The sequence below is a fragment of the Pseudophryne corroboree genome, chromosome 6 (assembly GCF_028390025.1).
Source record: "Pseudophryne corroboree isolate aPseCor3 chromosome 6, aPseCor3.hap2, whole genome shotgun sequence".
NCBI lineage: Eukaryota > Metazoa > Chordata > Amphibia > Anura > Myobatrachidae > Pseudophryne > Pseudophryne corroboree.
The window spans coordinates 213595585-213622332 of NC_086449.1; positions in this window are offsets into that span (position 1 = coordinate 213595585).

Sequence of the window (26748 nt, forward strand, 5' to 3'; positions counted from 1 at the left end):
AGTTATAGGTTATAGCAGGAGCCAGGAGTACATAATATATTATATAGTGAGTGACCACCAGACACACAGTGCAGTTTATTTAATATATCCGTTCTCTGCCTGAAAAAAGCGATACACACAGTGACTCAGTCAGTCACATACCATATCTGTGTGCACTGCTCAGGCTCAGGCCAGTGTGCTGCATCATCTATATATATTATATATCTGTCTGACTGCTCAGCTCACACAGCTTATAATTGTGGGGGAGACTGGGGAGCACTACTGCAGTGCCAGTTATAGGTTATAGCAGGAGCCAGGAGTACATAATATATTATATAGTGAGTGACCACCAGACACACAGTGCAGTTTATTTAATATATCCGTTCTCTGCCTGAAAAAAGCGATACACACAGTGACTCAGTCAGTCACATACCATATCTGTGTGCACTGCTCAGGCTCAGGCCAGTGTGCTGCATCATCTATATATATTATATATCTGTCTGACTGCTCAGCTCACACAGCTTATAATTGTGGGGGAGACTGGGGAGCACTACTGCAGTGCCAGTTATAGGTTATAGCAGGAGCCAGGAGTACATAATATATTATATAGTGAGTGACCACCAGACACACAGTGCAGTTTATTTAATATATCCGTTCTCTGCCTGAAAAAAGCGATACACACAGTGACTCAGTCAGTCACATACCATATCTGTGTGCACTGCTCAGGCTCAGGCCAGTGTGCTGCATCATCTATTATCTATATATAATATTATATATATCTGTCTGACTGCTCAGCTCACACAGCTTATAATTGTGGGGGAGACTGGGGAGCACTACTGCAGTGCCAGTTATAGGTTATAGCAGGAGCCAGGAGTACATAATATATTATATAGTGAGTGACCACCAGACACACAGTGCAGTTTATTTAATATATCCGTTCTCTGCCTGAAAAAAGCGATACACACAGTGACTCAGTCAGTCACATACCATATCTGTGTGCACTGCTCAGGCTCAGGCCAGTGTGCTGCATCATCTATTATCTATATATAATATTATATATATCTGTCTGACTGCTCAGCTCACACAGCTTATAATTGTGGGGGAGACTGGGGAGCACTACTGCAGTGCCAGTTATAGGTTATAGCAGGAGCCAGGAGAACATAATATATTATATAGTGAGTGACCACCAGACACACAGTGCAGTTTATTTAATATATCCGTTCTCTGCCTGAAAAAAGCGATACACACAGTGACTCAGTCAGTCACATACCATATCTGTGTGCACTGCTCAGGCTCAGGCCAGTGTGCTGCATCATCTATTATCTATATATAATATTATATATATCTGTCTGACTGCTCAGCTCACACAGCTTATAATTGTGGGGGAGACTGGGGAGCACTACTGCAGTGCCAGTTATAGGTTATAGCAGGAGCCAGGAGTACATAATATATTATATAGTGAGTGACCACCAGACACACAGTGCAGTTTATTTAATATATCCGTTCTCTGCCTGAAAAAAGCGATACACACAGTGACTCAGTCAGTCACATACCATATCTGTGTGCACTGCTCAGGCTCAGGCCAGTGTGCTGCATCATCTATTATCTATATATAATATTATATATATCTGTCTGACTGCTCAGCTCACACAGCTTATAATTGTGGGGGAGACTGGGGAGCACTACTGCAGTGCCAGTTATAGGTTATAGCAGGAGCCAGGAGTACATATTATATTAAAATTAAACAGTGCACACTTTTGCTGCAGGAGTGCCACTGCCAGTGTGACTGACCAGTGACCTGACCACACTGACCACCAGTATAGTTAGTAGTATACTTATATTGTGATTGCCTGAAAAAGTTAAACACTCGTCGTGTGACTTCACTTGTGTGTTTTTTTTTTTTATTCTATAAAAATAAAACTCATTCTGCTGACAGACAGTGTCCAGCAGGTCCGTCATTATATAATATATAATATATACCTGTCTGGCTGCAGTAGTGATATATATATATTTTTATATCATTTATCATCCAGTCGCAGCAGACACAGTACGGTAGTTCACGGCTGTGGCTACCTCTGTGTCTCTGCACTCGGCAGGCAGTCCGTCCATAATTGTAATACCACCTAACCGTGGATTTTTTTCATTCTTCTTTATACATACATAGTTACATAGACATCTTCTCTTTATCAACCAGTCTATATTAGCTGCAGACACAGTACAGTACGGTAGTTCACGGCTGTGGCTACCTCTGTGTCTGCACTCGGCAGGCAGTCCGTCCATAATTGTATACCACCTAACCGTGGTTTTTTTTCATTCTTCTTTATACATACATAGTTACATAGACATCTTCTCTTTATCAACCAGTCTATATTAGCTGCAGACACAGTACAGTACGGTAGTTCACGGCTGTGGCTACCTCTGTGTCTGCACTCGGCAGGCAGTCCGTCCATAATTGTATACCACCTAACCGTGGATTTTTTTCAGTCTTCTTTATACATACATAGTTACATAGACATCTTCTCTTTATCAACCAGTCTATATTAGCTGCAGACACAGTACAGTACGGTAGTTCACGGCTGTGGCTACCTCTGTGTCTGCAGTCGGCAGGCAGTCCATAATTGTATACTAGTATCCATCTCCATTGTTTACCTGAGGTGCCTTTTAGTTGTGCCTATTAAAATATGGAGAACAAAAATGTTGAGGTTCCAAAATTAGGGAAAGATCAAGATCCACTTCCACCTCGTGCTGAAGCTGCTGCCACTAGTCATGGCCGAGACGATGAAATGCCAGCAACGTCGTCTGCCAAGGCCGATGCCCAATGTCATAGTACAGAGCATGTCAAATCCAAAACACCAAATATCAGAAAAAAAAGGACTCCAAAACCTAAAATAAAATTGTCGGAGGAGAAGCGTAAACTTGCCAATATGCCATTTACCACACGGAGTGGCAAGGAACGGCTGAGGCCCTGGCCTATGTTCATGGCTAGTGGTTCAGCTTCACATGAGGATGGAAGCACTCAGCCTCTCGCTAGAAAAATGAAAAGACTCAAGCTGGCAAAAGCAGCACAGCAAAGAACTGTGCATTCTTCGAAATCCCAAATCCACAAGGAGAGTCCAATTGTGTCGGTTGCGATGCCTGACCTTCCCAACACTGGACGTGAAGAGCATGCGCCTTCCACCATTTGCACGCCCCCTGCAAGTGCTGGAAGTAGCACCCGCAGTCCAGTTCCTGATAGTCAGATTGAAGATGTCAGTGTTGAAGTACACCAGGATGAGGAGGATATGGGTGTTGCTGGCGCTGGGGAGGAAATTGACCAGGAGGATTCTGATGGTGAGGTGGTTTGTTTAAGTCAGGCACCCGGGGAGACACCTGTTGTCCGTGGGAGGAATATGGCCGTTGACATGCCAGGTGAAAATACCAAAAAAATCAGCTCTTCGGTGTGGAGGTATTTCACCAGAAATGCGGACAACAGGTGTCAAGCCGTGTGTTCCCTTTGTCAAGCTGTAATAAGTAGGGGTAAGGACGTTAACCACCTCGGAACATCCTCCCTTATACGTCACCTGCAGCGCATTCATAATAAGTCAGTGACAAGTTCAAAAACTTTGGGTGACAGCGGAAGCAGTCCACTGACCAGTAAATCCCTTCCTCTTGTAACCAAGCTCACGCAAACCACCCCACCAACTCCCTCAGTGTCAATTTCCTCCTTCCCCAGGAATGCCAATAGTCCTGCAGGCCATGTCACTGGCAATTCTGACGAGTCCTCTCCTGCCTGGGATTCCTCCGATGCATCCTTGCGTGTAACGCCTACTGCTGCTGGCGCTGCTGTTGTTGCCGCTGGGAGTCGATGGTCATCCCAGAGGGGAAGTCGTAAGCCCACTTGTACTACTTCCAGTAAGCAATTGACTGTTCAACAGTCCTTTGCGAGGAAGATGAAATATCACAGCAGTCATCCTACTGCAAAGCGGATAACTGAGGCCTTGACAACTATGTTGGTGTTAGACGTGCGTCCGGTATCCGCCGTTAGTTCACAGGGAACTAGACAATTTATTGAGGCAGTGTGCCCCCGTTACCAAATACCATCTAGGTTCCACTTCTCTAGGCAGGCGATACCGAGAATGTACACGGACGTCAGAAAAAGACTCACCAGTGTCCTAAAAAATGCAGTTGTACCCAATGTCCACTTAACCACGGACATGTGGACAAGTGGAGCAGGGCAGGGTCAGGACTATATGACTGTGACAGCCCACTGGGTAGATGTATGGACTCCCGCCGCAAGAACAGCAGCGGCGGCACCAGTAGCAGCATCTCGCAAACGCCAACTCTTTCCTAGGCAGGCTACTCTTTGTATCACCGCTTTCCAGAATACGCACACAGCTGAAAACCTCTTACGGCAACTGAGGAAGATCATCGCGGAATGGCTTACCCCAATTGGACTCTCCTGTGGATTTGTGGCATCGGACAACGCCAGCAATATTGTGTGTGCATTAAATATGGGCAAATTCCAGCACGTCCCATGTTTTGCACATACCTTGAATTTGGTGGTGCAGAATTTTTTAAAAAACGACAGGGGCGTGCAAGAGATGCTGTCGGTGGCCAGAAAAATTGCGGGACACTTTCGGCGTACAGGCACCACGTACAGAAGACTGGAGCACCACCAAAAACTACTGAACCTGCCCTGCCATCATCTGAAGCAAGAAGTGGTAACGAGGTGGAATTCAACCCTCTATATGCTTCAGAGGTTGGAGGAGCAGCAAAAGGCCATTCAAGCCTATACAATTGAGCACGATATAGGAGGTGGAATGCACCTGTCTCAAGTGCAGTGGAGAATAATTTCAACGTTGTGCAAGGTTCTGATGCCCTTTGAACTTGCCACACGTGAAGTCAGTTCAGACACTGCCAGCCTGAGTCAGGTCATTCCCCTCATCAGGCTTTTGCAGAAGAAGCTGGAGGCATTGAAGAAGGAGCTAAAAGGGAGCGATTCCGCTAGGCATGTGGGACTTGTGGATGCAGCCCTTAATTCGCTTAACAAGGATTCACGGGTGGTCAATCTGTTGAAATTAGAGCACTACATTTTGGCCACCGTGCTCGATCCTAGATTTAAAGCCTACCTTGGATCTCTCTTTCCGGCAGACACAAGTCTGCTGGGGTGCAAAGACCTGCTGGTGACAAAATTGTCAAGTCAAGCGGAACGCGACCTGTCAACATCTCCTCCTTCACATTCTCCCGCAACTGGGGGTGCGAGGAAAAGGCTCAGAATTCCGAGCCCACCCGCTGGCGGTGATGCAGGGCAGTCTGGAGCGACTGCTGATGCTGACATCTGGTCCGGACTGAAGGACCTGACAACGATTACGGACATGTCGTCTACTGTCACTGCATATGATTCTCTCAACATTGATAGAATGGTGGAGGATTATATGAGTGACCGCATCCAAGTAGGCACGTCACACAGTCCGTACTTATACTGGCAGGAAAAAGAGGCAATTTGGAGGCCCTTGCACAAACTGGCTTTATTCTACCTAAGTTGCCCTCCCACAAGTGTGTACTCCGAAAGAGTGTTTAGTGCCGCCGCTCACCTTGTCAGCAATCGGCGTACGAGGTTACATCCAGAAAATGTGGAGAAGATGATGTTCATTAAAATGAATTATAATCAATTCCTCAGCGGAGACATTGACCAGCAGCAATTGCCTCCACAAAGTACACAGGGAGCTGAGATGGTGGATTCCAGTGGGGACGAATTGATAATCTGTGAGGAGGGGGATGTACACGGTGATATATCGGAGGGTGAAGATGAGGTGGACATCTTGCCTCTGTAGAGCCAGTTTGTGCAAGGAGAGATTAATTGCTTCTTTTTTGGGGGGGGTCCAAACCAACCCGTCATATCAGTCACAGTCGTGTGGCAGACCCTGTCACTGAAATGATGGGTTGGTTAAAGTGTGCATGTCCTGTTTTGTTTATACAACATAAGGGTGGGTGGGAGGGCCCAAGGACAATTCCATCTTGCACCTCTTTTTTCTTTTCTTTTTCTTTGCATCATGTGCTGATTGGGGAGGTTTTTTTGGAAGGGACATCCTGCGTGACACTGCAGTGCCACTCCTAGATGGGCCCGGTGTTTGTGTCGGCCACTAGGGTCGCTAATCTTACTCACACAGTCAGCTACCTCATTGCGCCTCTTTTTTTCTTTGCGTCATGTGCTGTTTGGGGAGGGTTTTTTGGAAGGGACATCCTGCGTGACACTGCAGTGCCACTCCTAGATGGGCCCGGTGTTTGTGTCGGCCACTAGGGTCGCTAATCTTACTCACACAGCTACCTCATTGCGCCTCTTTTTTTCTTTGCGTCATGTGCTGTTTGGGGAGGGTTTTTTGGAAGGGCCATCCTGCGTGACACTGCAGTGCCACTCCTAGATGGGCCCGGTGTTTGTGTCGGCCACTAGGGTCGCTAATCTTACTCACACAGCTACCTCATTGCGCCTCTTTTTTTCTTTGCGTCATGTGCTGTTTGGGGAGGGTTTTTTGGAAGGGACATCCTGCGTGACACTGCAGTGCCACTCCTAGATGGGCCCGGTGTTTGTGTCGGCCACTAGGGTCGCTTATCTTACTCACACAGCGACCTCGGTGCAAATTTTAGGACTAAAAATAATATTGTGAGGTGTGAGGTATTCAGAATAGACTGAAAATGAGTGTAAATTATGGTTTTTGAGGTTAATAATACTTTGGGATCAAAATGACCCCCAAATTCTATGATTTAAGCTGTTTTTTAGTGTTTTTTGAAAAAAACACCCGAATCCAAAACACACCCGAATCCGACAAAAAAAATTCGGTGAGGTTTTGCCAAAACGCGTTCGAACCCAAAACACGGCCGCGGAACCGAACACAAAACCAAAACACAAAACCCGAAAAATTTCAGGCGCTCATCTCTACTATATATATTATATATCTGTCTGACTGCTCAGCTCACACAGCTTATAATTGTGGGGGAGACTGGGGAGCACTACTGCAGTGCCAGTTATAGGTTATAGCAGGAGCCAGGAGTACATAATATATTATATAGTGAGTGACCACCAGACACACAGTGCAGTTTATTTAATATATCCGTTCTCTGCCTGAAAAAAGCGATACACACAGTGACTCAGTCAGTCACATACCATATCTGTGTGCACTGCTCAGGCTCAGGCCAGTGTGCTGCATCATCTATATATATTATATATCTGTCTGACTGCTCAGCTCACACAGCTTATAATTGTGGGGGAGACTGGGGAGCACTACTGCAGTGCCAGTTATAGGTTATAGCAGGAGCCAGGAGTACATATTATATTAAAATTAAACAGTGCACACTTTTGCTGCAGGAGTGCCACTGCCAGTGTGACTGACCAGTGACCTGACCACACTGACCACCAGTATAGTTAGTAGTATACTTATATTGTGATTGCCTGAAAAAGTTAAACACTCGTCGTGTGACTTCACTTGTGTGTTTTTTTTTTTTTTATTCTATAAAAATAAAACTCATTCTGCTGACAGACAGTGTCCAGCAGGTCCGTCATTATATAATATATAATAAATACCTGTCCGGCTGCAGTAGTGATATATATATATTTTTTATATCATTTATCATCCAGTCGCAGCAGACACAGTACGGTAGTTCACGGCTGTGGCTACCTCTGTGTCTCTGCACTCGGCAGGCAGTCCGTCCATAATTGTAATACCACCTAACCGTGGATTTTTTTCATTCTTCTTTATACATACATAGTTACATAGACATCTTCTCTTTATCAACCAGTCTATATTAGCTGCAGACACAGTACAGTACGGTAGTTCACGGCTGTGGCTACCTCTGTGTCTGCACTCGGCAGGCAGTCCGTCCATAATTGTATACCACCTAACCGTGGTTTTTTTTCATTCTTCTTTATACATACATAGTTACATAGACATCTTCTCTTTATCAACCAGTCTATATTAGCTGCAGACACAGTACAGTACGGTAGTTCACGGCTGTGGCTACCTCTGTGTCTGCACTCGGCAGGCAGTCCGTCCATAATTGTATACCACCTAACCGTGGATTTTTTTCAGTCTTCTTTATACATACATAGTTACATAGACATCTTCTCTTTATCAACCAGTCTATATTAGCTGCAGACACAGTACAGTACGGTAGTTCACGGCTGTGGCTACCTCTGTGTCTGCAGTCGGCAGGCAGTCCATAATTGTATACTAGTATCCATCTCCATTGTTTACCTGAGGTGCCTTTTAGTTGTGCCTATTAAAATATGGAGAACAAAAATGTTGAGGTTCCAAAATTAGGGAAAGATCAAGATCCACTTCCACCTCGTGCTGAAGCTGCTGCCACTAGTCATGGCCGAGACGATGAAATGCCAGCAACGTCGTCTGCCAAGGCCGATGCCCAATGTCATAGTACAGAGCATGTCAAATCCAAAACACCAAATATCAGAAAAAAAAGGACTCCAAAACCTAAAATAAAATTGTCGGAGGAGAAGCGTAAACTTGCCAATATGCCATTTACCACACGGAGTGGCAAGGAACGGCTGAGGCCCTGGCCTATGTTCATGGCTAGTGGTTCAGCTTCACATGAGGATGGAAGCACTCAGCCTCTCGCTAGAAAAATGAAAAGACTCAAGCTGGCAAAAGCAGCACAGCAAAGAACTGTGCATTCTTCGAAATCCCAAATCCACAAGGAGAGTCCAATTGTGTCGGTTGCGATGCCTGACCTTCCCAACACTGGACGTGAAGAGCATGCGCCTTCCACCATTTGCACACCCCCTGCAAGTGCTGGAAGGAGCACCCGCAGTCCAGTTCCTGATAGTCAGATTGAAGATGTCAGTGTTGAAGTACACCAGGATGAGGAGGATATGGGTGTTGCTGGCGCTGGGGAGGAAATTGACCAGGAGGATTCTGATGGTGAGGTGGTTTGTTTAAGTCAGGCACCCGGGGAGACACCTGTTGTCCGTGGGAGGAATATGGCCGTTGACATGCCAGGTGAAAATACCAAAAAAATCAGCTCTTCGGTGTGGAGGTATTTCACCAGAAATGCGGACAACAGGTGTCAAGCCGTGTGTTCCCTTTGTCAAGCTGTAATAAGTAGGGGTAAGGACGTTAACCACCTCAGAACATCCTCCCTTATACGTCACCTGCAGCGCATTCATAATAAGTCAGTGACAAGTTCAAAAACTTTGGGTGACAGCGGAAGCAGTCCACTGACCAGTAAATCCCTTCCTCTTGTAACCAAGCTCACGCAAACCACCCCACCAACTCCCTCAGTGTCAATTTCCTCCTTCCCCAGGAATGCCAATAGTCCTGCAGGCCATGTCACTGGCAATTCTGACGAGTCCTCTCCTGCCTGGGATTCCTCCGATGCATCCTTGCGTGTAACGCCTACTGCTGCTGGCGCTGCTGTTGTTGCCGCTGGGAGTCGATGGTCATCCCAGAGGGGAAGTCGTAAGCCCACTTGTACTACTTCCAGTAAGCAATTGACTGTTCAACAGTCCTTTGCGAGGAAGATGAAATATCACAGCAGTCATCCTACTGCAAAGCGGATAACTGAGGCCTTGACAACTATGTTGGTGTTAGACGTGCGTCCGGTATCCGCCGTTAGTTCACAGGGAACTAGACAATTTATTGAGGCAGTGTGCCCCCGTTACCAAATACCATCTAGGTTCCACTTCTCTAGGCAGGCGATACCGAGAATGTACACGGACGTCAGAAAAAGACTCACCAGTGTCCTAAAAAATGCAGTTGTACCCAATGTCCACTTAACCACGGACATGTGGACAAGTGGAGCAGGGCAGGGTCAGGACTATATGACTGTGACAGCCCACTGGGTAGATGTATGGACTCCCGCCGCAAGAACAGCAGCGGCGGCACCAGTAGCAGCATCTCGCAAACGCCAACTCTTTCCTAGGCAGGCTACGCTTTGTATCACCGCTTTCCAGAATACGCACACAGCTGAAAACCTCTTACGGCAACTGAGGAAGATCATCGCGGAATGGCTTACCCCAATTGGACTCTCCTGTGGATTTGTGGCATCGGACAACGCCAGCAATATTGTGTGTGCATTAAATATGGGCAAATTCCAGCACGTCCCATGTTTTGCACATACCTTGAATTTGGTGGTGCAGAATTTTTTAAAAAACGACAGGGGCGTGCAAGAGATGCTGTCGGTGGCCAGAAGAATTGCGGGACACTTTCGGCGTACAGGCACCACGTACAGAAGACTGGAGCACCACCAAAAACTACTGAACCTGCCCTGCCATCATCTGAAGCAAGAAGTGGTAACGAGGTGGAATTCAACCCTCTATATGCTTCAGAGGTTGGAGGAGCAGCAAAAGGCCATTCAAGCCTATACAATTGAGCACGATATAGGAGGTGGAATGCACCTGTCTCAAGTGCAGTGGAGAATGATTTCAACGTTGTGCAAGGTTCTGATGCCCTTTGAACTTGCCACACGTGAAGTCAGTTCAGACACTGCCAGCCTGAGTCAGGTCATTCCCCTCATCAGGCTTTTGCAGAAGAAGCTGGAGGCATTGAAGAAGGAGCTAAAAGGGAGCTATTCCGCTAGGCATGTGGGACTTGTGGATGCAGCCCTTAATTCGCTTAACAAGGATTCACGGGTGGTCAATCTGTTGAAATCAGAGCACTACATTTTGGCCACCGTGCTCGATCCTAGATTTAAAGCCTACCTTGGATCTCTCTTTCCGGCAGACACAAGTCTGCTGGGGTTGAAAGACCTGCTGGTGACAAAATTGTCAAGTCAAGCGGAACGCGACCTGTCAACATCTCCTCCTTCACATTCTCCCGCAACTGGGGGTGCGAGGAAAAGGCTCAGAATTCCGAGCCCACCCGCTGGCGGTGATGCAGGGCAGTCTGGAGCGACTGCTGATGCTGACATCTGGTCCGGACTGAAGGACCTGACAACGATTACGGACATGTCGTCTACTGTCACTGCATATGATTCTCTCAACATTGATAGAATGGTGGAGGATTATATGAGTGACCGCATCCAAGTAGGCACGTCACACAGTCGGTACTTATACTGGCAGGAAACAGAGGCAATTTGGAGGCCCTTGCACAAACTGGCTTTATTCTACCTAAGTTGCCCTCCCACAAGTGTGTACTCCGAAAGAGTGTTTAGTGCCGCCGCTCACCTTGTCAGCAATCGGCGTACGAGGTTACATCCAGAAAATGTGGAGAAGATGATGTTCATTAAAATGAATTATAATCAATTCCTCCGCGGAGACATTGACCAGCAGCAATTGCCTCCACAAAGTACACAGGGAGCTGAGATGGTGGATTCCAGTGGGGACGAATTGATAATCTGTGAGGAGGGGGATGTACACGGTGATATATCGGAGGGTGAAGATGAGGTGGACATCTTGCCTCTGTAGAGCCAGTTTGTGCAAGGAGAGATTAATTGCTTCTTTTTTGGGGGGGGTCCAAACCAACCCGTCATATCAGTCACAGTCGTGTGGCAGACCCTGTCACTGAAATGATGGGTTGGTTAAAGTGTGCATGTCCTGTTTTGTTTATACAACATAAGGGTGGGTGGGAGGGCCCAAGGACAATTCCATCTTGCACCTCTTTTTTCTTTTCTTTTTCTTTGCATCATGTGCTGATTGGGGAGGGTTTTTTGGAAGGGACATCCTGCGTGACACTGCAGTGCCACTCCTAGATGGGCCCGGTGTTTGTGTCGGCCACTAGGGTCGCTAATCTTACTCACACAGTCAGCTACCTCATTGCGCCTCTTTTTTTCTTTGCGTCATGTGCTGTTTGGGGAGGGTTTTTTGGAAGGGACATCCTGCGTGACACTGCAGTGCCACTCCTAGATGGGCCCGGTGTTTGTGTCGGCCACTAGGGTCGCTAATCTTACTCACACAGCTACCACATTGCGCCTCTTTTTTTCTTTGCGTCATGTGCTGTTTGGGGAGGGTTTTTTGGAAGGGACATCCTGCGTGACACTGCAGTGCCACTCCTAGATGGGCCCGGTGTTTGTGTCGGCCACTAGGGTCGCTAATCTTACTCACACAGCTACCTCATTGCGCCTCTTTTTTTCTTTGCATCATGTGCTGTTTGGGGAGGGTTTTTTGGAAGGGCCATCCTGCGTGACACTGCAGTGCCACTCCTAGATGGGCCCGGTGTTTGTGTCGGCCACTAGGGTCGCTAATCTTACTCACACAGCTACCTCATTGCGCCTCTTTTTTTCTTTGCGTCATGTGCTGTTTGGGGAGGGTTTTTTGGAAGGGCCATCCTGCGTGACACTGCAGTGCCACTCCTAGATGGGCCCGGTGTTTGTGTCGGCCACTAGGGTCGCTAATCTTACTCACACAGCTACCTCATTGCGCCTCTTTTTTTCTTTGCGTCATGTGCTGTTTGGGGAGGGTTTTTTGGAAGGGACATCCTGCGTGACACTGCAGTGCCACTCCTAGATGGGCCCGGTGTTTGTGTCGGCCACTAGGGTCGCTTATCTTACTCACACAGCGACCTCGGTGCAAATTTTAGGACTAAAAATAATATTGTGAGGTGTGAGGTATTCAGAATAGACTGAAAATGAGTGTAAATTATGGTTTTTGAGGCTAATAATACTTTGGGATCAAAATGACCCCCAAATTCTATGATTTAAGCTGTTTTTTAGTGTTTTTTGAAAAAAACACCCGAATCCAAAACACACCCGAATCCGACAAAAAAAATTCGGTGAGGTTTTGCCAAAACGCGTTCGAACCCAAAACACGGCCGCGGAACCGAACCCAAAACCAAAACACAAAACCCGAAAAATTTCAGGCGCTCATCTCTAGTCTAAACCCTTGCAGTCTTCAAAATGCATGTACACAGGTCCGTGGAGTATTCATTATCTTTTACCGGAATAATGTGAAAACCATTTTTTTGTTGAACAGAAAAGAGATTAGTTTATGGGGTTTACAGTACACAATCCCCTCCCGACAAAATTAAACCTGACGACTGTTGAAAGGCTTCCTTCCCCATGTTAAACAGGGAGATAAGGTATTGCCATGTGTGAAATTGTTATACACATAATGCATATGATAAACATTTCACTATGAACATGGGGATGACAGTACATAATGTAAACAGAGATAATCTGCAGCAATTGGCTTTCTCCTGGGAGATTGCATTATCATACCACTGTATCTAACAAGGCTAGCATTGAAGCAAGCATCTGAGTAAGGGCTCGCTTAGGTACCAGGGAGCACTAGGAAATCAGTCACTGGAAAAAGAACTCAGCACCGATTGAGGCCATGCTTACCCACTCTCTACTTCACTTTAGAAATCAAACTTTGAAAGAGCATGTGCATTAATTTTAAAAAGTAAAGTAACGCAAATATTTTCCTGTAAACGCCACGATTAATTCTACTGTGGATTTAGAACCTGCCAAACCTAAAAAAATTACTTTTGAAGTGTGAAAGATGCAATTACTTGCTTAACATTTGCCTTAATTGCAGTTTACTTGTTCTGCTTTCCCCGACTGGATCTCACAATAAAAGTTTTGATCGCTGACAAGGCAATATTTTAATTTCAGCACAGGGAGTAGTATTAGAGAAGAAGATTCGTGGAAAAGTAAAAAGTTTGCTTATCTCTGCCAGTATTTGCTCTCTTGAAGAAACGGCATCGCCTCTGGACTGCTGAAATTAAAATAAACAGTGCAGTCAGCTCTTTGCAGCTTACTTGTAGTTTTGACAGCAGCAAAGCTAAATAGCACCACAGACTTCTACTTATTTAAAATACATCAAAGAATGGAGAAAAAGGTAAAGCCAAGCAGAATTCTCAAAGAATATTTTCCAGCTGCCCTGACAGGCTGTTAAATGGATATTATAATCACCCAGTCTACAGACTGTCTGCTTTTAATGCAAAAGTGACACATTGTGTGTCAGGCAGATGCAAGAAACTCAAAGTAATTGTGCAGTACCTAATGTGTTGTTCTGGTACCAGATACATGTTTGGAAAGGTTGAAACAGTGGCAAGATAGTTATCGCATGATGTATTATTGTCTCAAGACTAGTGATGAGTTGAATTTTCAGTCCGTATCTACAACATATAGTATTTACTGTACCTCTTTGAACATTTGACAGTGTCATTTTGTTGGTGTGTCTTGGTCAGTGCTTATGGTCCTACCCTGCTTTAGATTCTGCAAAGTGCCAATTTACGGATACAGGGCCTGATTCAGCAGTAGACGGATTTGCAAAGCCGCACACAAGCAGCATTGCAAATCCGTCCACTGAAAATGCAAATGCTGCAGTTGCGATCGCAGCGTTAGCGTTGCCGGGTGCCTTGCGAGGCCAGGAAGTAGGTGTCCAGAGACGCAGATCCTGGACTTGCCACTCCCAGAAAATGGGGACAACACGCCACCCTTTCTGGAAACGCTGGTTGTCCCCACCCACACATCGCACCATCTTCAGGTGCCATTAGCTACTCAGCATGCTTTACTTAGTGAATACTTCAGCATGTGGGTTCAGCTTTGAAATCAGAAATAGAGACACCGTGACAGATATCAGAGATATCTGCTGCTGTCTCTCCTTGTTAAATCCTTTGGATGTCTATTATTTGAGGAATATCCCACAAACATTCTTTCATAAATATGCCCCTAAGCAATGGCAGCTCCAGAGGTGGGGCTGCGGCACAGTCCAAAATTCAGGTAGGGGAGCCACACCAACTGCCACCCCAAACATCGCTGTCTGGGACTCACTGGCAGTTGGTGTGGCTCCCCTATTTGAATGTTGGACTGTGCTGCAGCCCCACCTCTGGAGATGCCACTTTGGGCCCTAAGTGATATGAAGTGATTGGTTTACATTATTTCTATGTACTTGCTTTATACACAATTCATCAAACCGTCATTCCTGGTATGTGAGCTAACAGATCTTTCTGTAACTGCTAAAGAATTATAGCTCTGATCTGCATAATTCAGCATCATCTTCTTTAGCGTGATGTTATTTAGGAGATAATAGAATAAACAGGATACCATCTTTAAATAAAAACCTATTCTTCTTTTCAGCGTTTTCATCATTTAATGAAAAGAATTAGGAGCTACTTGTGACTGTAATAACTCTGCATCATTTAGATGTGGTTGTTAGACATGAAGAACTTTCAAGCTGTCACTTTTCATTTTTAATGCTGTTCATTGAATACACTGATGTTTCTGTTATGCAGGGATGGTTTAATAGAATTGCCAGATCATGCTTTACATTTCTACACACAGGATCTAAGGACATTTCACTGTCAGTGTCTCATAGAAGTGAACAGAATTTTATCTGTGGAAGCAATTGTGTGTGGATTTCATAACTCAATATTTATTAGTAATAGATTAAAAAAGACTGCTGTTGACAAATCGCATAGCCTGCAATGTTCTACACTCAAAAGAATTGGATATAAAAAACATTCTTATCATTAGGGAAGGGTAAACAGCTAATAAATAAATATACAATAAATAACACATAGAGATTTAACAGTACACTGTGCAAATACGGAGATTTAAAAGAACCATAAAGAAAATGTGTCAAATGTGCTTGTCTAGATGCTGTATCACTAAAAGTCCCATCATGACTTGTCAAAGTATGCTGGGACTCCAGGTTCCACAACAACTGAAAAGCTATGGTCATAATGGGATGCAGTCAATTTACCTACAATCAAAATCCCGATGGTCAAAATACCGACAACCATTGACCAATGGTCAAAATACAGACAAGGTCAAAATACCAACATGGTCAAAATACCGACATTTAAAATACAGACAAGGTCAAAATACCGACATTTAAAATACAGACAAGGGCCAATATTTACTAAGAATTCGGGTTTGTCCGTTTTGTGTTTTTTTTTCTAAGTCCTAATCCGGAAATTCACTAAGCACCAATCTCGGCAGTGTTTGGACTATTCGTAATGGTTTGAATGACAACGTTCAGAAATACGAATGAATAGACCATCGGTCAAACGCGGCTGTTATTACATAGAATACGGGAATTCACTATTCATTCGTATTTGGGTGTTAGTCTGTGAGTGCTCAAATGCAGTCGTATTTTTTTGCGATTCGTTAAAAAAAGCGGCAAAAAATAGACCTGCTTTTTTCAGGCGTGTTTACATGTGTTGCAAATAAAAAATCACTCACACCTGAATTAGGATGCCTATAAAAGGATGTTAGGCCCATTTCAATACACCTACACTCAGAAATGGCAGCAGGACTGTGGGCCAGTGATCTTTTTGTGTGCTGTGGGATTCCTCAGACTCAGACATCAGCCTGTAAGTACCCAGGGCCAAGAAACTGAACATGGTCAGCAGGTTGTACAGGTTCCGCGGAGGCTGCGCAGGCCTCATTTTTTTAGGGGGCGTTTAAACTTGAACGCATTGTCCGATGATAAGGTCATACAGATGTTCCGTCTAAATCGTAACAACATTTTCCGTCTGTATGACCTTGTCAAACTGGGCCTAGACCCTGAGACAGCACGCTCTCGCTCTGTCTCAGGCCTGCACAAACTCCTGGCTGTGTTGCACTTTCTGGCTACTGGCAGCTTGCAGGCTGTGTCTGGGGATGTCATAGGAATCTCACAGCCCTCATTTCCCAGAATCTTAACACAGGTGATGTATACCTAACTACCTCTTCTGTTTTGTGTTTGTTTTAATTTCTCGGTGGCCAGTTCTGTCCTAAAATCTCATGTTTATTGTTCTTTAAAATATACACACAGGTGTTGGCTGTTTTGCAGCCCCACATCGAGGCCTCTATCTGCTTCCCTACCCAGGAGTCTCAGTGACATGCCGTCAGGGTAGATTTCTATGAGCTGGCTGGCATGCCCAATGTGCTTGAAAACATAGACTGCACACACATTCAGCTGAGACCACCTAGGGGCAGGCAGCACATATATACAAATCGCCATTTCGAACACTCCACAAATGTGCAGGTGGTTTGTGATGCAAATCTCAAAATAATGAGTGTTGTTGCTGGTTACCCTGGGGGCTGCCATGACTCCTTCATCCTCAGTCAGTCATCCCTCTTTGATAAGTTTGAGGACGGACAAATGCCAGATGGATGGCTGCTGGGTATGTAATTTGATATGTGTAGGCCTGCGTATACTTTGTCCAAATACAGGTGCAGATGTATTAACCTGTAGAAGACATAAGGAAGTGAGAAACCAGTGATCTGTGCAAGGTGATAAAGACACCAGCCAATCAGCTCTAATATGTAAATGAACATTTAGGAACAGATTGTCTGCTGCCTTTATTACCTTGCACATATCACTGGTTTTTCACTTCCTTATGCCTTCTACAGGTTAATACATCTGCCCCACAGTGTGTTACTTATGTGTTGCTGTATCTTAACATGAATCACGTTACTATATCTGTCTTTTGGGTGATGGAGGATATGGCTGTTTTTCTTGGCTTCTAACTCTATTGTCCCGACCTGATACCCCTGCTGAACACAATTACAATCATGCACATAAGTCCACGCGGAATGTGATAGAAAGATGTTTTGGTGTGCTGAAATCTAGGTTTCTGTGTCTGGATAAGTCTGGTGGCCTTTTGTTGTATAGTCCCTCCAAGGTGACTCAAATTGTGTTCTGCTGCTGCTTTCTTCATAACATGTGTTTGCAACAACATCTGCCACATGTTGAGGAGGAGGAGGAGGAGGAAGAAAGCAGCCAGCAAGCAGAGGAATTAGAGAGATCTGGTGATACTTGGAGTACAGATGTAGGGAGCCAGGTTAGGCAAGAGATCATCACTCGCTATTTCTAAGGTAAGTTTGGTTTGCTTATTTCATTTGTTGTCTAATCATAAATAGATGTTTTGGCAGTTTTTTTTTCCCAAAACCATTACTCAGAATGTGTCTGTCTCCTTGACACATACAAACATACCCTCGCTTTATGAAAAACAAATGTCGCATGTGTATTGTGTGTATTTTTAAACTCAAAACAACAGATTATGAGTGGCATGCATTAAGTCTGGATAAGTGATCGTAAACTTGCAGTGCTAATTTCTTACAAGCCCACATAATCCATTTAGTATTTCACTTTATCATTGTGTGTAACGTCCTAATGCACAGGTTCACAAACTCGGCCCTCAGGACCACACACAGTGCATGTTTTTCACGTAACCCAGTAGAAGCACAGGTGTATGAATTACTCACAGACATATGTTAAAAGGTTCACAGGTGGAGCTAATTATGTCACTTGTGATTCTGTGAGGAGACCTGCAAAACATGCACTGTGTGGGTTCCTGAGGGCCGAGTTTGAGAACCTGTGTTCCCAAAAAACACTCCTCAACATATAATATGTTAGCCATGAGGAATACATGTGTCCCTATGTATAATGCACCATCATATTTAAGACACACAAACTTACTGTAATCAGGAATAATTTATTTCCTAATGTTTGATGCAGTAAACTTGATGATGTGTAAGTAAATACACAGTTTGCCACATATATACATTATTATACACATTCTTTGATTTTTGTTGTAAAAGTACATATTTGTTTCAGCATCATGTGTAATAATATTCTTACTAATTTTTAACACACACAAACATGTCCCAACAATACTGACATTCATTTTGACAATGTTTTTAAAAAAAAAAAACAAAGCCAACATATTAAAAGCTTTTTACGCAACTCAATTGTGTTCTTCTTGTAATGTTGTATAGAGAAGAAAGGTAAAATATATATCAATTACATTATAATTTGGATTGTCTGCAGGAAAAGAGAATGATTGGAATCTAGAAAGAGTAATGATTATAAAAAAATCAAGTGGTCAGTTTACTTCCTGCTAAAGACATTCTGCCTGGCTGCCAATTATTGTGTCTGCAGGAAAAGAGAATGATTGGAATCTAGAAAGAGTAATGATTAGAGAAAAATCAAGTGGTCAGTTTACTTCCTGCTAAAGACATTCTGCCTGGCTGCCAATTATTGTGTCTGCAGGAAAAGAGAATGATTGGAATCTAGAAAGAGTAATGATTAGAAAAAAAATCAAGTGGTCAGTTTACTTCCTGCTAACATGTATGTGCTGCTCCATCAACATTTCCCTCCTCCAATACCAAAAAAAAATGGTAAATAATAAATGTGCGTACAAATTTTATGTTGTTGTTGTTTGTACCACTTATAATTAATGATGTTGTAAAAATTGTCAAGGAGCTAAGTGTTATATATTTTTTGGCAAAAATACACTTACTAACTATTTTGAGATAATTATCACAAATGTCTAACTTGTATTTTTTTCATGTTTTTTTGGGTGGCTGCTTGTCCTGCCCTTTGCCTTTAGCACTGTCATGTTGTCGTGCTCTGGTGGAGCGTCTTGGTGGTGATGAGACTGGCGTGATATTTGGAGTAGTCGTACCAGAACTGCTGCTTGTTTGCTGTTGGTGCATGCATCTGAGTGTTTCATTCAGGTTAGTGAGGGTGGCATTGAGTTCACGTGTAGCAGCATTTTGATTGTCTACTATTCGGAATAAACTTTCATTAATCTTTTGATTGTTTTGAAAAAATAAGAATTTACTTACCGATAATTCTATTTCTCGGAGTCCGTAGTGGATGCTGGGGTTCCTGAAAGGACCATGGGGAATAGCGGCTCCGCAGGAGACAGGGCACAAAAAGTAAAGCTTTAGGATCAGGTGGTGTGCACTGGCTCCTCCCCCTATGACCCTCCTCCAAGCCTCAGTTAGGATACTGTGCCCGGACGAGCGTACACAATAAGGAAGGATTTTGAATCCCGGGTAAGACTCATACCAGCCACACCAATCACACTGTACAACCTGTGATCTGAACCCAGTTAACAGTATGATAACAGCGGAGCCTCTGAAAAGATGGCTCACAACAATAATAACCCGATTTTTGTAACTATGTACAAGTATTGCAGATAATCCGCACTTGGGATGGGCGCCCAGCATCCACTACGGACTCCGAGAAATAGAATTATCGGTAAGTAAATTCTTATTTTCTCTATCGTCCTAGTGGATGCTGGGGTTCCTGAAAGGACCATGGGGATTATACCAAAGCTCCCAAACGGGCGGGAGAGTGCGGATGACTCTGCAGCACCGAATGAGAGAACTCCAGGTCCTCCTCAGCCAGGGTATCAAATTTGTAGAATTTAGCAAACGTGTTTGCCCCTGACCAAGCAGCTGCTCGGCAAAGTTGTAAAGCCGAGACCCCTCGGGCAGCCGCCCAAGATGAGCCCACTTTCCTTGTGGAATGGGCTTTTACTGATTTTGGCTGTGGCAATCCTGCCACAGAATGTGCAAGCTGAATTGTACTACAAATCCAACGAGCAATCGTCTGCTTAGAAGCAGGAGCACCCAGCTTGTTGGGTGCATACAGGATAAACAGCGAGTCAGATTTTCTGACTCCAGCCGTCCTGGAAACATATATTTTCAAGGCCCTGACAACGTCAAGCAACTTAGAGTCCTCTAAGTCCCTGGTAGCCGCAGGTACCACAATAGGTTGGTTCATGTGAAATGCAGAAACCACCTTAGGTAGAAATTGAGGACGAGTCCTCAATTCCGCCCTGTCAGAATGAAAAATTAAGTAAGGGCTTTTATATGATAAAGCCGCCAATTCTGACACACGCCTGGCTGAAGCCAAGGCTAACAGCATCGACACCTTCCATGTGAGATATTTTAAGTCCACAGTGGAAAGTGGTTCAAACCAATGTGACTTTAGAAAACTCAACACCACATTGAGATCCCAAGGTGCCACTGGAGGCACAAAAGGAGGCTGTATGTGCAGGACCCCTTTTACAAATGTCTGAACTTCAGGTACTGAAGCCAGTTCTTTCTGGAAGAAAATCGACAGGGCCGAAATTTGAACCTTAATGGACCCTAATTTTAGGCCCATAGACAGTCCTGTTTGCAGGAAATGAAGGAAACGACCCAGTTGAAATTCCTCTGTAGGGGCCTTCTTGGCCTCACACCACGCAACATATTTACGCCAAATGCGGTGATAATGTTTTGCGGTTACGTCCTTCCTGGCTTTGACCAGAGTAGGGATGACTTCTTCTGGAATGCCTTTTTCCCTCAGGATCCGGCGTTCAACCGCCATGCCGTCAAACGCAGCCGCGGTAAGTCTTGGAACAGACAAGGCTCCTGCAGTAGCAGGTCCTTTCTTAGAGGTAGAGGCCACGGTTCGTCCGTGAGCATCTCTTGAAGTTCCGGGTACCAAGTCCGTCTTGGCCAATCCGGAACCACGAGTATAGTTCTTACTCCTCTCCTTCTTATGATTCTCAGTACTTTTGGTATGAGAGGCAGAGGAGGGAACACATACACTGACTGGTACACCCACGGCGTTACCAGAGCGTCCACTGCTATTGCCTGAGGGTCCCTTGACCTGGCGCAATATCTGTCCAGTTTTTTGTTGAGGCGGGACGCCATCATGTCCACTTTTGGTTTTTCCCAACGGTTTACAATCAGGTGGAAGACTTCTGGGTGAAGTCCCCACTCTCCCGGGTGAAGGTCGTGTCTGCTGAGGAAGTCTGCTTCCCAGTTGTCCACTCCCGGAATGAATACTGCTGACAGTGCTATCACATGATTTTCCGCCCAGCGAAGAATCCTTGCAGCTTCTGCCATTGCCCTCCTGCTTCTCGTGCCGCCCTGTCTGTTTACGTGGGCGACTGACGTGATGTTGTCCGATTGGATCAACACCGCCTGACCCTGAAGCAGAGGTTTTGCTTGACTTAGGGCATTGTAAATGGCCCTTAGTTCCAGAATGTTTATATGAAGAGACGTTTCCAGGCTTGACCACAGGCCCTGGAAATTCCTTCCCTGTGTGACTGCTCCCCAGCCTCTCAGGCTGGCATCCGTGGTTACCAGGATCCAATCCTGAATGCCAAATCTGCGGCCCTCTAGTAGATGAGCACTCTGCAGCCACCACAGGAGAGACACCCTTGTCCTTGGCGACAGGGTTATCCGCTGATGCATCTGCAGATGCGATCCGGACCATTTGTCCAGTAGATCCCACTGAAATGTTCTTGCATGGAATCTTCCGAATGGAATCGCTTCGTAAGAAGCCACCATTTTCCCCAGGACCCTCGTGCACTGATGCACTGAGACCTGTCCTGGTTTTAGGAGGTTCCTGACTAGCTCGGATAACTCCCTGGCCTTCTCCTCCGGGAGAAACACCTTCTTCTGGACTGTGTCCAGAATCATTCCTAGGAACAGTAGACGTGTCGTTGGAATCAGCTGCGATTTTGGAATATTTAGAATCCACCCGTGCTGACGTAACACTACCTGAGATAGTGCTACTCCGACTTCTAACTGTTCCCTGGATCTTGCCCTTATCAGGAGATCGTCCAAGTAAGGGATAATTAAAATGTCTTTTCTTCTTAGAAAAATCATCATTTCGGCCATTACCTTGGTAAAGACCCGAGGTGCCGTGGACAATCCAAACGGCAGCATCTGAAACTGATAATGACAGTTTTGTACTACAAACCTGAGGTACCCTTGGTGAGAAGGGTATATCGGGACGTGGAGATAAGCATCCTTGATGTCCAGAGACACCATATAGTCCCCTTCTTCCAGGTTTGCTATCACTGCTCTGAGTGACTCCATCTTGAATTTGAACCTTTTTATGTAAGTGTTCAAGGATTTCAGATTTAAAATTGGTCTCAACGAGCCGTCCGGCTTCGGTACCACCAACAGCGTGGAATAATACCCCTTTCCTTGTTGCAGGAGGGGTACCTTGATTATCACCTGCTGGGAATACAGCTTGTGAATGGCTGCCAAAACTGCCTCCCTGTCGGAGGGAGACTTTGGTAAAGCAGACTTCAGGAAACGACGAGGGGGAAACGCCTCGAATTCCAGTTTGTACCCCTGCGATACTACCTGTAGAATCCAGGGATCCACTTGCGAGTGAGCCCACTGCGCGTTGAAATTCTTGAGACGGGCCCCCACCATATCTGAGTCTGCTTGTAAAGCCCCAGCGTCATGCTGAAGACTTGGCAGAAGCAGGGGAGGGCTTCTGCTCCTGTGAAGCGGCTGCATGGTGCAGTCTTTTTCCTCTTCCTCTGCCCCGGGGCAGAAAAGAGTGGCCTTTTGCTCGCTTGTACTTATGGGAACGAAAGGACTGAGTTTGAAAAGACGGTGTCTTTTTCTGCTGATGTGGAGTGACCTGGGGTAAAAAGGTGGATTTTCCAGCCGTTGCCGTGGCCACCAGGTCCGATAGACCAGCCCCAAATAACTCCTCCCCTTTATACGGCAATACTTCCATGTGCCGTTTGGAATCCGCATCCCCTGACCAATGTCGCGTCCATAACGCTCTTCTGGCAGAGATGGACATAGCACTTATTCTTGATGCCAGGGTGCAAATATCCCTCTGTGCATCACGCATATATAGTAGTGCATCCTTTAAATGTTCTATAGTTAACAAAATATTGTCCCTATCCAGGGTATCAATATTCTCGGTCAGGGAATCCGACCATGCGACTCCAGCACTGCACATCCAGGCTGAGGCGATTGCTGGTCGCAGTATAACACCAGTATGTGTGTATATACTTTTTAGGATATTTTCCAGCCTTCTATCAGCTGGTTCTTTGAGGGTAGCCGTATCAGGAGACGGTAACGCTACTTGTTTTGATAAACGTGTGAGCGCCTTATCTACCCTAGGGGGTGTTTCCCAACGCGCCCTAACCTCTGGCGGGAAAGGATATAATGCTAATAATTTTTTAGAAATTAGCTGTTTTTTATCGGGGGAAACCCACGCTTTTTCACACACCTCATTTATTTCCTCTGACTCAGGAAAAAATATTGGTAGTTTTTTCTCTCCCCACATAATACCCTTCTTTGTGGTACTTGTAGTGTCAGAAAGGTTCAATGCCTCTTTCATTGCCGTGATCATGTAACGTGTGGCCCTACTGGACATTACGTTTGTCTCGTCACCGTCGACACTAGACTCAGTATCTGTGTCAGGGTCTGTGTCGACCCACTGAGGTAACGGGCGTTTTAGCGCCCCTGACGGTGTCTGAGACGCCTGGACAGGCACTAATTGATTTGCCGGCTGTCTCATGTCGTCAACAGTTTTCTGCAAATTGCTGACATTATCACTTAATTGTTTAAATACAATCATCCAGTCAGGTGTCGACTCCCTAGGGGGTGACATCACCAACACAGGCAACTGCTCCGCCTCCACATAATTTTCCGACCATGCGACTCCAGCACTGCACATCCAGGCTGAGGCGATTGCTGGTCGCAGTATAACACCAGTATGTGTGTATATACTTTTTAGGATATTTTCCAGCCTTCTATCAGCTGGTTCTTTGAGGGTAGCCGTATCAGGAGACGGTAACGCTACTTGTTTTGATAAACGTGTGAGCGCCTTATCTACCCTAGGGGGTGTTTCCCAACGCGCCCTAACCTCTGGCGGGAAAGGATATAATGCTAATAATTTTTTTGAAATTAGCTGTTTTTTATCGGGGGAAACCCACGCTTTTTCACACACCTCATTTATTTCCTCTGACTCAGGAAAAAATATTGGTAGTTTTTTCTCTCCCCACATAATACCCTTCTTTGTGGTACTTGTAGTGTCAGAAAGGTTCAATGCCTCTTTCATTGCCGTGATCATGTAACGTGTGGCCCTACTGGACATTACGTTTGTCTCGTCACCGTCGACACTAGACTCAGTATCTGTGTCAGGGTCTGTGTCGACCCACTGAGGTAACGGGCGTTTTAGCGCCCCTGACGGTGTCTGAGACGCCTGGACAGGCACTAATTGATTTGCCGGCTGTCTCATGTCGTCAACAGTTTTCTGCAAATTGCTGACATTATCACTTAATTGTTTAAATACAATCATCCAGTCAGGTGTCGACTCCCTAGGGGGTGACATCACCAACACAGGCAACTGCTCCGCCTCCACATAATTTTCCTCCTCATACATGTCGACACACGCGTACCGACACACAGCACACACACCGGGAATGCTCTGATAGAGGACAGGACCCCACTTAGCCCTTTGGAGAGACAGAGGGAGAGTCTGCCAGCACACACCCAGCGCTATATATATATATATACAGGGATAACCTTATATAAGTGTTATTCCCTTATAGCTGCTGTTATTATCGTTATTTGCTGCCAAAAATGCCCCCCCCTTCTCTTTTTTACCCTGATTCTGAAGCAGGACTGCAGGGGAGAGTCAGGGAGCCGTCCTTCCAGCGGAGCTGTGAGGGAAAATGGCGCTTGTGTGCTGAGGAGATAGGCTCCGCCCCTTCACGACGTCCTTATCTCCCGCTTTTCTGTGTAAAATGGCAGGGGATTAAAATACATCCATATAGCCCAGGAGCTATATGTGATGTATTCTGTTTTGCCACCTAAGGTATTCCGTTATATTGCGTCTCAGGGCGCTCCCCCCCCAGCGCCCTGCACCCTCAGTGACCGGAGTGTGAAGTGTGCTGAGAGCAATGGCGCACAGCTGCGGTGCTGTGCGCTACCTTAGTCTGAAGACAGGATGTCTTCTGCCGCCGATTTCACCGGACCTCTTCGTCTCTTCTGGCTCTGTAAGGGGGACGGCGGCGCGGCTCCGGTGACCCATCCAGGCTGAACCTGTGATCGTCCCTCTGGAGCTAGTGTCCAGTAGCCTAAGAAACCCGATCCACTCTGCACTCAGGTGAGTCCGTTTCTTCTCCCCTTAGTCCCACGATGCAGTGAGCCTGTTGCCAGCAGGACTCACTGAAAATAAAAAAACCTAACTAAACTTTTATTCTAAGCAGCTCAGGAGAGCCACCTAGATTGCACCCTTCTCGGCCGGGCACAAAAATCTAACTAACTGAGGCTTGGAGGAGGGTCATAGGGGGAGGAGCCAGTGAACACCACCTGATCCTAAAGCTTTACTTTTTGTGCCCTGTCTCCTGCGGAGCCGCTATTCCCCATGGTCCTTTCTGGAACCCCAGCATCCACTAGGACGATAGAGAAATGTTCATATAACTTTGCTGTTGTCTGTGCTGTTCTTCCATTAGTATGTGCTGTTCTTCCATTAGTCTGTGCTGTTCTTCCATTATGCGCTGTAAGTTGCCCATGACCTGTGTAATGTCTGTACGCATGAGTTCCATGGTATTGCCTATTCTGGTTGTTTGTTCATTTTGTCTTCTCAGATTTCTTGATATTCTTCTGAGGTGAGATATTAGGCTTGCAAACATTTGTGTCTGCTTACGCAGGCAATCTTCATTAGTGGCCTGCTGTCTAGCCCAAATGGACCAAAACACCTGATCAGGGCCTTGTGTTCCTGGTGTTGTTGGGCTGTGTTGTGGTGGTGGTGTGCTTTGCTGTGGTGGTGTACTCACAGGTGCTGGGGGGCTCATTCCTTGCCTTAATGGCTGCATTTCTAAGATGTTTGTCTCCTCCATGTCACTGTGTTGCTGTTGTTGCGGAGGGATGCTGTTCCCAGGACTAGAAGCTGAAATGTTAAACAAATCTCCGTTAGCTATCCATATGTTTGAGAAATGTAAACAAATCACTACACATGGAACACATGTCATTCACTGTTGCTTTCAACTATTCTGCCTAGCAACATCATCACTCATAGCTTAAATACATACATATGTCTGTTTGTGGCAAATGTGTCTGGTTACTTAATTGTGAAAGCAAACACTTTAGTTTTATTGTAGCTCACACATACTCCACCATAAAAACACATTGGAATACATAATGTGTTACCTTATAGCTTTGTTCAAACAAACATAGTAATGTTTTTATATGTATTTTGCAATGTTACCTCAAACACACATGTGAAATTTGGAAAAACAACCTTACTTTTTGCATAAAAAAAACATGCTTTTTTGTTGCAGCATCTTACACACAATGTCA